The following is a 16050-nucleotide window of genomic DNA, read 5'->3' as shown; positions in this document are numbered from 1 at the left end:
AAATGAGGAGATAATGGAAGATGGGGGTGGGGAAATATGGAGGTTTTTGCCTTCGTGATTGGAGCCATAATGGCCTTCTTCTCTTGGAACAATGAACAATAATTATAACATCTTTTCAATGAGGGATTCAGCATGCAATCCACAAATTACCTCAACTAGCCTACTCCACTTTAGAGACTTTTGTCATTTAGAAGCAACAGACCTAAATTTCATTAAGTTCATTAGTTTGTGTTTGCATATGAAAATAAAGTGTTTATTTTTTAAAATCATGTTTGCAAGAGTCGGTTTCTTCTTGGCTGGTTTCAGGAAAAAGTTGAGAGTATAAGAAAAGATTAGATGGAGAAGGTTGTCTGCTCTTCACTCTTTTTATATTTTATAGCTGGTACTTAAAAACAGTTATTTAATACTTTGCCAACAATATACTTACCTTTAGGATAACTTGAAAACACAGGTCAGTTTTTTCCCCCCTTTATTCCAACGGAATCTGTTTACAGCTCAGCAAACTACTGTCTGTTGGGCAGTTGATCCTTTTCTTGACTGGACTGTTACCCTGATCTTCCCTAGAGGTATGTGACTGGAGTCAGAACTTTCTGTGTCTCCCAGGAGAAGAGGGACAAGCCCTCAAAGACACATGAAATGAACCCACAGCACCCAATGCTGCCCCTCTTCTCCTTCTCCTTCTCTTAGTTAATTAAACTTTTCTTTGAGCAGACCATGGAAAAGACAAAGGCAGAATTTCCAGCTCAAAAAGAGCATGTTTTCCTGTTGAGAACCAGGATGTACAAGTCTCGCCATTCCCAGAAGGTGACACAGGCTGGGTTCACCCAACACACTAAGTTTCTAAGTGAGGGGTGACTTGTTATATTGTCCAAGGCCAGTTAGCCACTCTGACTGGGTTTAGAAAACATAATAAACACTGCCATCGTATAAGCCATCATGACATAGCAGGTGGTGTCACTCTGGAGAAATCCTAATCCTTGTCATTCAAATAAAAAGGCATTTCCATCATTCTCTTTCTTATGGTCTTTTATGAAAATAAATGCTGCTTAAACTTATTCAAATCAAAGCAAGGAGGAAGCCCCAAAACATCAGGCATCAAAACACTTGTAGAAAAGTGATTTTGTGCCATAAATCAGAGCAATCACCTTTTAAAATTTAACTATTTATAGTGAAAACTTTTGTGCATTGCCAACCGTCTGCTGGTATTTCACCAAACAGACAACTAAGCAGAGTTTGAAAATGATCTTTACACATTGCAGAACAGGGAAGCATGATAAACTTTCGCTCCAAAAGGTCAGTTATCCTCTATCTGCGATCATTACCTACAGGCATCTTTCTAATGTCAAAACAGATCTGGTTCAGCATCATCTGTTTCCACTGATGCTTCTCATGTTCTTCACTTGTGGATCCAACAAAATGTGCCTCAGCAGCTGCCGCAGTTGTTGGCATTATACACTTCTTGTCAATAGGAATGCAGGCACATATGCTGACCCTTTGCATACCAGTGAGGCAGTATTAATTTCATATGTTTAACAGATTGTTACCCTGCATGGCAGTAACCTGCATGCCTGGATAAGAAGCTCAGATTCTTGCTGAACTGAATTACTCACTTGTTGGGTTGCCTGTTCTAGGAAGCTAAGCGACTGCATTTAAAGAAATGTGGTTGGAGCAAACATCTAACAAAAAGACTCAGATTCACTGGAAGGCACAAGTGAGATGGGTCTCTGGGAAATGTCCATAATGAGGGAATGAAAATGTCCCTAATTTTCCTTGCCTTACAGCTTCGAATGGTTTCATGCAAGGGTGAGCAGCTGGTGGTCCTCCATAAGTTTTGGCTTGCAACTCAAATTTGTCATAGCCAGGATTGCCATTGGTAAAGGATGATGGGGATTGTTAGCCAAATCATCTGGAGGGTCGCCATTGCCCAACCCTGTTCTATAGTGCCACACTGAGGAGTTGCAGGTAACTTCTGCATTCTGGGAATCCACATGGGGCTTGCAAGACCCTTGCCATATGCACTGTCCAAGGATGGTGATTATGCTAAAATGGTCCAAGGACCTCATTTTGGGAGTTTAAATTGATGACTTTGTTCTTAAGTACTTCTGTACTTAGTGGCAGAAGTACAGCCTTGTCTTCTTACCCAGAAGCCTCAGTCACCTCCCCCACATTTCCACATAAAAGTAGATGGCTGGAAGAGGAACACCTGCTGGGAGGTTGGTAAGGCAGGGAAGAGGGAAATGGCAGTGAGCTTGTGCCCATAATAGTGAAAGAGTGAGCATAGCTCACCAGACTCAAATGCAAACCTCTGAAGAGCTGAGCATCTTCTCAGAAAACAACAGGCCTACACAAACTCATGCCAGGGCTAGACTGTGGACACCACTCTGATGTAAGCCAGGAGCTAAGGATCAGGTGCCATGAGACAAGACAGTAGTCAAGCCCAAAGGGCAAGTTAGGGCCACAGGGCAAACTAGGAGTCAGGACTGAAGGGCAAACCGGAGGCTGCACAAGGATCCCCGAAAGAGGAAAAACCTTGTTGCTCAAGCAAAGTTTAATCAAGTTATCAATCTTTCTGTCCAGGAAGATCCAATAGCCAGCCTTGGTGGATGCGGTCAGTCCAAAGCCATTGGTTTCTAGCTAGCACTACAAAGACAGTAAGGTGTATTTCAGTGTCTACCACACAGAATAGACAACAAGAACCCAAAGCCCCTGTAGCTCCTGGCTCTCAAGATATTTTGTGCTCTCTGTCTGTACTGTGGTTGTTTGACATGTCTGCTTCCTGACAACAGACTCCATTCCCTCACCAAACCATGTGATGTACAGGAATTTGATCTAATCCTGCTTCTGCATGTGTGACGGTCAGTCTTTTCTTCATTCTCTTTCTGCACCTGCATTGCCAATAGGCATACATGGAAATTGCCTCACTGGGCAAGAATTTGACCTTGCTTGCTTGCCAGGCCTTTTGGCCCAAGCCTGTAGGGATGGCCCATGGCTCCCTAGAACATGGGAACTGTGATGACTTCTGTTAAAGAACAAAACATTGAGGTATCCATTCTCGTTTGTTTGTTTATTTATTATCATCTTTATGTTCTGTACAACTCAAAAGCTGAAGCTCTCTGGGGAGTTCACAAGAATTAAAGTCATAAAAAATCTATAAAACACACTTTATTTATTTATTTATTTATTTATTTAGGGGACTTCTATGCTGCCCCATTCGCCGAAGCCTCGGGGCGGCTCACAACCATAAATAAATAGAATCCAATAAAACAATATAAATTAACAATATAAATTAAGCCGCCCTGGCCAAAGAATAAAATAAATAAATAATAGTAACAATTAAAATAATGTTTGAATAAAAAGGTTTAAAGAAGAAGTTTAAAGGTGTAAAACTATCAAATTTTCACCAAGATTTAAAGATTTAAAATAAAAAGATTTTAAAATAAAAAGATGCAAAAATTTGCAAAATAAAAAGATGCAAAGATTTAAAATAAAAAGACAGACTTAAAACAACGCTAAAACTAAACCACATGAGGAAAGAAGTCTTCAACTGGCATGAAGAGAAGCAAAGAGGTGATCATCTCTGTGAAGCACATTCCACAGCTGGGTATACCAGAAAAGCCTTCTCCTTAGTAGCCACATAGCTCACTTCCTTTGGCAGGTACCTCCAGGAAAGGACAGCTGAAGATGAGTCTATATATGGAAGGACATGATCCTACACATAATCTGAACTCCAAGTGATTCAGGGGTTTGGATTTTAATAACAGCATATCTTTGTGTTGTAGAAGTAACTCTCAGGAACTGGCAAATCTTAGAAGGATTTACAGGATCACTTCTGACATGCAAAAACTGCCGTAATATGCAACAATTTCATTTATCAAAACCATCTCTTGGGCACATAGAAAACATGGTAAGTTCCATAACCTCCTGGAAAACAAGAGAATATTTAACATACCATGACTGTATATCAACATACCTGACAAGTCTTCAAGATCAAATTCAATCTATTTACAGTCATCACAAGTGGAGAATGATAGTCATTTTGTGTTCATTTTCTCCCATCAAAAGTGGTGTCAGGAGATACATTCTCAAGTGAAGTTTTCATGGAAACGTTGTTTCTGTTGGAGAGATATGAAGCAGACAAAATGAGTCAGGTAAGTTTTCTGTGATCTAGCTATATACTACTGCAGATAATACATTTGTAAATTTTTATAAACACTACACTGGGCAGATAGCAAGTTTCTCCTGCCAGAAGTTGGTGCTTTCCACTTGCTCGAATGCCAGATTTATGCCTGCTTCCTTTCTTTTTAACTTGGCACTTCATTTTCTGCTCTTCATATATCGGCAAAGCTGGGCGCAAAGTGGCAACTCAGCACTTTTGGAAATGGCATTCAAACAGCCTGGAAATGTTCCCAGGGCCATCACATCTTTACTGTCACCAGTTAATTGGGGGCACTGGGAGAAGTTGTGAAGCACTCCCTTGATGTCCGCTCATACTTCCTCCTTTGTATTGTCATTGTGCTTTCTAAACACGTTAAGACAACCCAGAGACATCAGCAAACAGATTTTTCCATGACACGCACTTGGTAATTGCTAGCGCAACTGCAATGTCATGAAAGAGGAGTCAAGTGACACAAAAGGAAAAAGAAGAGTGAGGGAAAAGCAAAATAGGCACCTGTAAAGAAAGCCTTCTTGTGCTTAATGCATATTCATTAATGAAACCAGCCATTTCTGATCCACGGCGGAACCCTTTTCAGAACTCACAGAATTAATGTAGTTGCAACAGAAAATTCTAAGCATGGGGGATCATTATTATAATCACTCCTCTTGACTGAGACGTACTGTTAAGAAGTATTGCAAGATTTGTGTTTTAATCCTGCTTAACTGTCAACCCAGTTGCCCTTCCCCATGTATTTGGAAAGCCTCCAAGCAACCCAGAACTGCCTGCTTACTATCATTGGTCATGTTAGTAAATAGCAGATTTTGGGAAAGGGGGTGGGAAGGGTGTGGGGAGAGGACAAGGAACCCAGGAATGATATCCTGAGAATGCAAGGTATCTCTCCTCTGAACACTGTCTCTTCAGATAGGAAGAAAAAGTTCAGCATCCTTATCAATGGCATGGATATCACGATGGACACTTAGGAAGCTTCCCAAGGACTGAGACACTATTTTAGAAACAAAGACAAGAATGATTTATGGTGGGATAAAACCCAATGAGTATTTTACAGAGCCCTCTGAGGTCACAGCAAACATTATTCATCAGCAAACACAAATGAATCCAATGAGGAGGATTAAAATCAGGTAGAGATGTAGATGGAGCAACATTTACAGGGTCAGCACAATACATCTAAATTAGAAGCAACCAATTACACTATGCAAAGCTCTTCTTTGGGATTTCTGCATAGAAATAATATGGGAAAAGGATTTTTCAGATCAAGGACATGTCATGCCCTGCCTGTAGAAGGTTTCCATTTTAACATGCTAAAAGGAAGACGTTCTTATTTAGGTTAACATTTTACCCTGTGTTAAAATGTCATATTATACAGAGACATGCTGAGGCAAAGAAGGAAGGGAAACGCCAACAGTAACCTAGCCACATCTGTTCTACCACTAAGAACTTTATGTGCATTCCATGTTAATTCAACAATGGCAAGGCGCCTCTATCCTACATTTTATTCAGTCCATGATGCCTTACATCAATTCCATGCAGCTAATGTGGCAATGGATTCTCATTACAATATAGAAAATCTATGCTCCATTATGCTGGCCCGCACTTCAGTCTGCTATTAGTGTAATTGGTTTTTGCAGAATACAGGAGTGTCTGCCATGGTAGGCAACGCATTCAGTTACACTGCTCCAAAGGATGGCTTGAAAGACTTCTCTAGCCCCACCTCTGGATGTGACTCTTCCTTCATTTTTTTGAAAGGTGAAGTATCGATAGCTGTGTTACAACAGTAGCCTCATGTCGTGCCAATCAGTCAAGGCAATGATATACTAAACCTTAGCCTGAAAGTTCTTTTGCTGCTTACTACTCAACCATTTGGACATGGCTGTTTTGCCTGAAGCCAATTTAAATATGTAAATTTGAGAAAGTAAAATCCAGAATTTAGTGATACTGTAGTTTCTGTTGTTGCTTTGTTTGTTTTTGTTTTGGCAACTTGGAGCCAGTGGAAGGCCCCTTCTGAGGTTATGGGAATGGAGTAGTTGCTGCTCTCCTTTGGCTCCTTTCCAGGCTTCTCAACCCAATAACATTAGAAACTGAGAGATCACTTGGGAAGGGCCAGCAGTGAGACTATTTGCTATGTCAGTATTACAGGTGTATTATTAATCCCTCTCATGGTTTTTTGCCAGTTTAAACATATGGAATCATATGGCATCCTGTAATGAAAGAACTGTCTTCAGATATTTTTTCCGGCTTGAGAAATCTTCACAAGGATGATTTTTGTTTTACTATCCCTATATTGTGTGATGATCACACACATATATAAACACACATCAGTACAGGTATACTGAAAGAAGGCACGAGAAGGGTAGCATCATTTATTTCTTTATTTGTGTATTTATTCATTAAATTTGTATAAAACTGTTCCATTAGCATTATGCTATAAGGGCAGCCATTACAATAAAATCAATAATAACATTAATAAAATAATGTAGGTAAAATGTTATAAATAAACAGAATAGACACAATATATACAAACAAAATATAAATTAATAAAAATAATAACTACAATTAAAGTTAAAACCAGTGCCATCAACAAATCATTTATGTTGTGCCATAGGTGTATCAAATGAGAAAGGCTTTTGTCAGGTGCCTAAAACTCAACAGAGCAGGTACCTGACAAATCTCCAATGGCAAGAAGTTTTGTAGAGGTGACCTACAGATGTCCTGCATGCTAGACTTGGACAAGTAGAGAAATTAGCTCAAGAATGCTGACAAAGCTTAAGCATAGAAATACATGTTTTTGTTGTACCACCAATATTTCAGAAATAAAAGATGGGTTATTGCAGCACTGCTAGTACTGAGCGAGCAGGCTATTCCCTTGTGATCCCTAACAGCAGTCCCAGAATAAGAAATAACAGAGTCATGAAGCTGTGGTTTGCCAAATCAGGAGGAATAATAAAGGCACTGGGGTAATGGTGAGGCAGTTGTTGGCTGGTCCCTGTTCCCTAAGCACAAGGGGAACATCAAGTTTCAACAGGGATGACTGCATGAGGGTTGGAATGAACAGATTTAAAGCAAAATCGGGGAAAAGAATGGTATAGTTACCTGCTACATAGGAAAGCATAAAGCTCACTTTTGAGTGTGTCTTAGTCACTTGGAAATTCACAGAGAACACTAATTACTCTGGCTTCTGCAAGTTCTAGTGAATTCAGAGTGCAGTGATCACCATTTTATGGAAATAAAAGCCACAGAAGTTCCTGTGGTTTTTCTTCCCTTGTGGCCCAAAGGTTCCAAAGGCAATGAAAGGGGATTGAGGCTAAGCCTCTTTTTTTTTTTTTTTTTTTTTAGAAAACCCTAAGCTCCAAGTGCTGGTTTAAAAAAAAAACAATTCTTGAAGTGCAGGGCAGTGAAAACAGTCTTTCTCCCGAGACCCTAAGTAACCTGGGGACAAAAAAACACAGGCATGGAGAAGAGGCAGTGAGTGGAACTGGGAAAAGGAAGCAAAGGAGGGAAACTGGTTGGATTCTGGACATTCTGGGCCTGAAACCATTTCAAACCTGAGCAAAATGTCCTTGGTTCTTAGCTTGGCCACAGAAAGTATCAAATAAAGAGCCTAAAGCCAACAGACTTTAACAATCATATTGTTCACCTCAGATGTGAGGCAAAAGGTCTTCTGGGATCTCTGAGGAAAACTCAAACTGACAACATGGTTGGGCAGGTTTTTAAAAATGCAAAACAGAATCATTCCAAAAATAGTTTAGAAAGAGGTTAAAACAGCTCCTTTCTTTTCTTGCCCAAAACAATCCAAAAAAAACCAGCTCCTTCCGTTGTCAGGTCTTGGTTCAGTGAGCTTGCTTTACACTCTGCTTCTGGCTGTGACTCATCATGGGTCATTTCATCCAGAAAGAACTGCAGCACCCTTGGACACCAGGTTGTGTATGCAACGCTCAGTCAGGGCTGTTTTGTCATGTAGACCCAGCAAGCGTGGGTTCTGTGAGGGCAGAGCAAGTCTCAAGGAACCCTAAAACAGAACATGGATGATTTAAGCAATAATTGTGCTGTGGCATTTGCAAGGCGTGTATAGCTGCCATTTCAATTATACATCCTCGGGTTGTCATATTGTATGAACTTAAAGAGCATGGGTTCTGTGACAGTTAAACAACCATTGCATAATCTATGGTCTATTTAGGATTATGTGAGGATTGCTTAATGGGTTCATGCAACAAGGCAGCCCCTGAGTTGATATGTGGGTTGCTGCAGCTAAGTCAGATTTGTTCTACTCTACTCTCCATGAGCAAGGAAGGAAATAATGCCATATCCAGCACCCACACACTCCAACTGCCCAAGAATGCTGACTTTCAAACCAAAAAAAAAAGTAACTTCTTTCATTGGTCTGAGGTAGCCTCCCCGACACTCATTTTTCTCTGAATCCTACATCCCAAGGCAATAGGATAGGGCAGATATGGCCATATATGTGATCCAGGTGGTGCTGGAGAACCTGGTGAACTGCCTGGTATGCTGCAGATCATGATCACAATGAATCTTCTTCAGTCTTTCCAGACCACAATAAAGTCTGGTTGGAACAAGAAAGGAAAAAGGAGAATTCCACAGTCTTACTATAACATACAAATATAATTAAATTGTGTTGGGTTATGGCTGTCACCAGCACTCACCCATACAATAAAAACACATGCGGCAACTACATTCCAGAGATTATTTTTTTCAGAACATTTGCAAAGCAAGAACTTTTTATCATGAGACTATCTTGCACAAATGGTTCCTGACATAAAAATATGGCAAGGGATAGCATGCTAACTTTATGGTATCACAATGAGTTCCTGAACCAATTTCAGACCTAAAGGTACAAAGTGATAACACCCAAGAAAACAATATAATAGAGTTAATTTTGAGTACTTTTTTTTTGGTATGGCCACAATTTTCCTCTTAGCATTCTGAATTATTAAGTAGACACATTCCCAGTATGCCTATTCATATTTAACATGAAAGACTGACAATTAGTTAAATAGGTTTAAAAAAAAATACCGGAGTGAAGAATAGTCCTCCTTGTTCACCGAGTGGTAAAATCGCCAGATCACCAAATTCTCCCAGGTATTTCCACTCAGACCACAGTAGCTCATGGAGATACTGGAGAAGAGTCTCTGCATTGCATCAGGCTCTGACAATGGCACTGGGAATGTCCCAAGTTTGGAAGAGTGTGCTGGGAAAAAATGTATTAACTCTTTTTGTGTGTAGAAAATAATCCGCTTTCTGCCAAACACATTGCAAAATGGGATGAGAGTGCACTGTACTCACCACTAAAAAAAGAAGCAGTAGCAATTCATGCATGCAATCAGCACACACATCAGCTGCACTTCCAGCACATGTTCAACTTTATCTCAAACATCACTCAGATGTTGTCACTGTGAAGGTCATCAATAACAAGATCTCTCTTACTTTAAGATACTTCAAGGAAAGGAGTGTTCTGCATGGTCTCAAGCTCAATCACATTTCACACTTGCACAAATTTGCACTTTCAAAAATGTGCAATTTCCCCCAAAATATGTATTTTCATGTTTTAGTCCTTTGGGAAAAATATGGATTTCCTGTGAATATCTTTCACATTTGTCAACATCTAAATTTGCATGAAATTTACTGAAAATGAAACAAATAACTGAATCTTCAAGACTATGAAATCTGTGTGAGTTGGAAAAAGCTAGAACTCAAACTCATTTGAATCCGTTACAGATTTCGCCAACATCCCTATCATGCAATTATTATTATCACCTTATGGAAAATGTTGTTCTTATCATTCTCCACATTCTCCTTATCATTCTCACTTTTCACAAAAGAGAAAAGAAGCAAAAGATATCAAGAACTACTTCCATCTTCTAGTCATGAATAGCTTAAAACTTATTTGTCATTTCACACTGGAACTAGAGAGAGAATTTTGCTTTTGCTCCTGTATTGCTTTAGTTCCACCTCCTACTCCTTCCCCACAGACCAGAAGAAAGACAGCAAAATTAGCATGATGATAAAATTTACAAATGCCCTGCTCTTGCAACTATATAGCTAAAGGGATTGTATTTTATGTTAACAACTAGAAGTTAGAGGAACTTCTATAAATTCCTCCATGCCATAAATAAGTCCAAGATGACATAGGCATGCATTGCAGCTTCCTTCCCGTGTGTTTAGTGGTGGAGAAAAGGCATGTGAATTCAGGAACACTCCAGGTAGCAGTGCTTTCTCTTCTCAGCACATGCAATGCTTCAGGATGAGCTGTAGTCATTTTGGTCTAAATGAAAGTGCTGTACAAAAAACTCAAATAATTACATTACCACTTAGTAAATAGTTATTTATAATTCCTAAAAGCTTGCAAAATCTGACCCTGCTGGATTCCAACCCAGATTTTGACTATCCCTAAGCAGGTGTTCAGCTTGTTCATATGAAACCTGAAAGTGGGAAAGGGACCTGAAAATGCAGACAACTCCTAAGCACAATTTCTCCATCCCAATAATACTCACCATCCCCACACTGATTAGGGAACTATGAAGGCCCAGAGTTATACTCACATTGATTTGAATGTGAGTAGAAGCTTCCATGCAACTGGCAAACCTAATAAAGCAGTCTTCAATTTGCGAATGTTAAGGAAAAAGTTGGTAGTGACATGTCCTTTCCAGTTGTAGTCTTCACACAAGCACCCATAGTAACAGTCTTTAAAGTTCAGTGATAATTATGCTTATTCCTTGCATTTTACCCCAGTAAAGATATTGGATAGAACAGACCAGAATTTTGCAACTTGGGTAAAAGGGTATTCCCATCCTTCTTTCTGTTTGCAAAACAAACAGATCAAAAGTGAATTAACATATGGACAAAGTTTTCACAATTTTATTTTGTTTCATTTACACAATAAATTGCCCCCATATAGGGAGCAAAAAAATCCAGATGTCTTGCTAGAATTCAACTGAATTAATTCTTTATTAATTTCATTAATTAATAATTTCATATGAGCAGATTTCTAAATTTCATAATTAATGAAATTTAGAAATCTGCTCATTTTTTCATAATCATCCATAATATGGGTTACTACTTGAAAGCTATACTGAACCATCAGTCATACATATCCTAGACATATTTTTCTAGCATATAAACTTGGATCTAACCTTCAGTCTTCTTTGGATTTCTTCATATAATCTGAAAACTTATGAGGTGGTCCCTGTAGTATGGGGCAATTTTAGGTTAGAAAGCAGAAAACAGTAAGTGTGCCCTTTTAAAAAAAATCCAAAAGAACAAAGAACAGTCTTAAATCTAAGACAAATAGCACTTCCTTAAGAACAAGTAGTAAATTCTGGTCCCACTGGATTTGAATAGATGCTTTGCCTTGAGTGTCTGTGAGATCAGCCATATACTTTAGTGATTAATCTTCAATCTAATGGCATAAAAGATTTTGCTTTCTTAGGCCTGGAAATGCTTACCTAGCTCTGTACTATGCATTTGACTTTCCAAAGGCTTCTAAATCTCCATAGCAAATACCACCAATAAAAGGTTGTAAGATCAATATGTTGAGTTTTCCCTGTGCTCCCTGTATCCTTAAGCCCTTGTGTGTGGCTGAAGGCCTGCACAGTTCTAATGTTTCAGGAGTTACTACTGGAGTATACACTTGGGCTCAGTTTTCCAGAAATAATCAAAAGATATCAAAGTATGACTGTTCATCGGAGAGAAATCAGATACCATCATCTTGCTAAATCAATAGATGTGTTCAGCATGAAGGCTGGGCAATGCAGCCATGCTTTCTCTCCCTGCCCCAATGCCTTCAGTTGTCCTGGTCCTGCTCTCTCAGGTCAGACCATGCTGTGCTCTAAAGAAAACTCCACTCATGTTTACTTTTATACAATGAAGAACCCAGATAAGATGGAATCTGCAATTGTTTGGGGAATCCTGAGTTGTACTCATTCCCAAACAAATGCAAGCAGAAAGGCAATGTCTGAAGTATAAAATCAGGGACCAGTGTGCCTGTAGATTTAGGGGACGGGGCCAGGAGGAGCACTTTAAGCTCTCCCCTAAAAGGGCTAATATTTTTGAAATGTCTACTAGATTCTACACATGGATGGGTTTGAGTAGAACAGCTGGGCAAAGCCAGTTGAGTAACAACTCTTCATACCAGTTTGTATGCACAACATTCCAAAGCCCTGGATCAGGCATGAATCTTGAAGTAAATAGCCATATTTCAGAAGTATTAACCCTTCACATGAACCACCTTGGAAATCCAATGGGATGTTCTTGTTTCTACTTTTTTCTGGCCAACTAGATACATATTTGAACTTCTTACAAACATGTCCAAGCATTGCACTCATGAAAAATGCCAGGAAGGGCAGGGAAGAAGGTACTGCAATGGTTAGCAGTAGCTGCCAACTAGGGCAGGGTTACCCAATCTCTTTGAACCAGGAACTGCTAAAGGTTTCTTCACAGAATGACTCTCCCATAGAAAATGTGACTAGTCAAATAAGCAAGGCTAGAAAGGCAAAATAAGATGACTTTCCTAACATGTTTCCAATGTATGTTGTGTTTGTTTGTTTGTTTGTTTTGAAGAGAGTAAGGAGTAGAAAGCTTCATGGGCACTATGTCAGGGAACTCTGAATTGCCCTCAAGAATGGCTTTAGTCCAAAGGTTTTCTTTTTTCTTTCATTCACATTGGGTGATATGGATGTAGAAAGTACTTACAAAGAGCTGTTCTGGTGTTTTCACTGCTTTGTAGGAAAGTGTCTATGGCTAGTGAAGAAGGAACATCATCATTCAGGACTTCAAGGAATGGCTTGACCACCACTAACATGGAGATGCCAGGTGTTCCACCACTTCCTGTTCTGTGAGTGGCTGACATCAACTCTCTAATTCCACCAAATTTCCACTTATGACTGTCCTATACTACTTCCTCCCTGGTTGCTGTTGCAGATAGAACAGGGTATCAATTTCTGAGTGACTCTGATGTCTACCAACCATGTATAATGGGAGTTGTAAGTTCCAGGTGGTGGAAAAAGGCAGTTTTGCCATCTCTGCTGTCTCTTTCCCCACTGCTCTTAAAACAAAGACCAGGCATACTATAATTAGTTCTCTCAGGTTTTTGGTTTGCGGAAGATTTGTTACTTTTAACAAAACTTTTTAATAAGAAAATTCAGGAAGTGGTGATTATATAAGAAAGTAATCATGCATTTAAGTAATCTGTCTTCTGAGCATCCCTGCCACCCTCATTCCTGTGGTATGGCCAGGTATCCTACCTCACAGAAGAGGGCCTTCAAAGGTTTCCAGAAGACAGTCTTCTGTCTGAAGGCAACTCCCTATGTGAAGGGCTGTCCTGTCCATGTCCAGTTTTAAAATAAGAAAGGAGGAAAGGGTTTTTGAGCAATAGACTGAGCAGATACACTGATCACTTGGACCCTGCCTTCCATACTATGCTGAAATAAATTCAGAGGTGTAATGGAAAATTTAGAAGTAGTGGGTCTCTTCATGATAGTCAGAGCCACACCTCAAAGGCATGCCCCATCAAAGCCATGTGCCCAAGTCACACCTATTTCCAAGATTATGCAACCTATGATTATAGAATAAAAATGAGCTTTGTCACGTCATTTGAATTTATGTTGAGTAATGAATGCCAAATGTGGATTTCTTTCTTACTTTCTTTTTTGAGGTGAAATGACGACAGCTTCTAGAAGCTATTTCTTATATATTATGAATGAATGATTTTTAAAAGTTACATTCATACTCTCCTCTCCAGTCAAAAAAAATCTCCCAGAGTGGCTTATGTTCCTGCCCACAGGCATATTGTCTAAAAAACATGACATATAGGAGCTGACCATGAGGGAAAGTGACACAGAAAACATGGCAGGCCTCTCCAGCTAGGTAATTCCCTGGAACTGTTGAGAACTGTTGAAAAGGCACCCCTGTTCTTACTCCATTAAATTCATGACTGTCAAGGGTACTTTCACAAAATGTCTGTAAGGGGTGGGGGGTGACTTCCTCCCTTGTGAAAGAGCTATAAAATTGATACGACCAGTCACAGAACTCTCACTTCTCTGAAGCAAAACTTGTTGGATGAAGAGAAAATTAACTTTCCCAAGAACTTAAATGCAACACAGAAGTTGGGTCTGAGCCTCAAAATATTAAGCCCCCCTTTTAATCCAAATAAGATGAGAGTTGAGGCCTACATTTCACTTTGCAGCAAGCCAGCCTGTAAAAATATGAAATACAAGAAAAAAATCAGAAGGGACAAGGAGCCTGCTGGGTGCCCAGAGAGGTATCTGTGGGCAAATTGATGACCATGTTAAATAGTCCAGACATATAGGAAAGTGATACAGGTATGCAACAATTCTACTCTTTAAAATGTAGCTTATTTTTGCATTGTTTAGACTGTGGGCCAGGTCCGTGGCAGTTCCCTTTTATAATGAACACAGAAATTCCATCCCAGCGCAGAAGCCAGAAGCCGCAAGCCAACAGGAACACATGAGCTGAAAAACTACACTGGCCCTCCCATGCTGCTCTCTCACCTTGGAGATGCTCCAGCTTTTTAATGTTAGCTTAATTCTGCTGATTAAAGAATGGTTTGGAATCAGGTTTTGAAAGCAATTCGTATGTCTTCACGCCGCAATGTCAACGTTTGTTCTCTTTGCTGTCCTCTAAAAATAGAAATGATCTCATCACATGAGGAGCACTCATAGCGCAAACTGAGTTTATTAATATCCCAAATGCAACAGTGTCCTGAAGATTAATGAATATATTCTGACCTATCATACTACTCAAATCCGATGTGCTGCCTTAACTGTGATAATCTTCCTAATAATAAGGTTTAACCACTACTGGTCCCACATCAGCTCATGAATCAGTCCAAGCACAATATTCATTTTCAGAAGGCTTTCTTCAAAAGCAAATGACCTCGAGCGTGTTATTTTCTTCAACCATCAATCTAGTAAATGTATTTATGGAAATCAGCTTAAACAAAATATGAAATCCATGAGCATTTAGTATGAAGGACAAAGTTAACCATATCTGCAGCATAATTCTATATGTGGGTCATTGAGCTGAATGGCACTTACTTCTAGCAAGGGCAGTAAATATTTCTAAGCTATAACAACAATCCCAGTTTCCTGGGAGAAAGTTCCACTGAACTCAATAGGGTTTACTTCTGTGTAGACATACGTGGGTTTGTGCTATTATAAATGTTTGAAAGAATTTCAGACAAATGTCTATTTTTATTATATGAGCACTAGGTTTTGAACACTCATGCAACCTAAATGTTAACCTTTGTGTCGCTCTTGACACTGTTTAAATAGTGTGTGTACACACATATTAATAGATCCAGAGCACAGCCTTAGTGCACATGGTGCAGCAACCTGGCTGAAACCAAGCAAGTCTGAGTCTGATGTGGGTCTGGATAGCGGATCTTCTTTGTACTTCCTAAAAGAAAGGTTTATAAATATAATAAAGCTATAGCACCAAGTCCAGTGGGGTCCTAAGAGAGGAGAGGAAAGGAGTACACAGGGACATATGAAAAAAGAATCCCCTGGTGTTTTCCACCTGGGCTGGCAACAAAGAGAGGTACAGTTAGGCATCTGCCAAGGGCCTGCTTAGTATCCGGGGCCAGTGGCAAAAGCACCTTGACTTGTTCTTGGCATGCACCATTGCAACCTGCTTGTTCACCCCCTTGTTCTGCCCCCCGCAGTGATGAAGGTGAGAAGAAGTGGTAGATGCCCCACCCCATTCCTGACTGGCTTTATGCCTGTCAATTGAGCAAGTAGAGCAAGGAGGAGAAAGAATGGAGCAATAGCGACAATGGCAATGAGAAAATAGGCTCATGGCAGGAGTAGGCCCCTTGATGTGCCTTGTTAAGGGCCCTCCAAAACCTG

The sequence above is a fragment of the Varanus komodoensis genome, unplaced genomic scaffold (assembly GCF_004798865.1).
Source record: "Varanus komodoensis strain SLA01 unplaced genomic scaffold, ASM479886v1 scaffold2, whole genome shotgun sequence".
Classification (NCBI taxonomy): domain Eukaryota; kingdom Metazoa; phylum Chordata; class Lepidosauria; order Squamata; family Varanidae; genus Varanus; species Varanus komodoensis.
Note: the sequence above shows the minus strand (reverse complement) of the source record.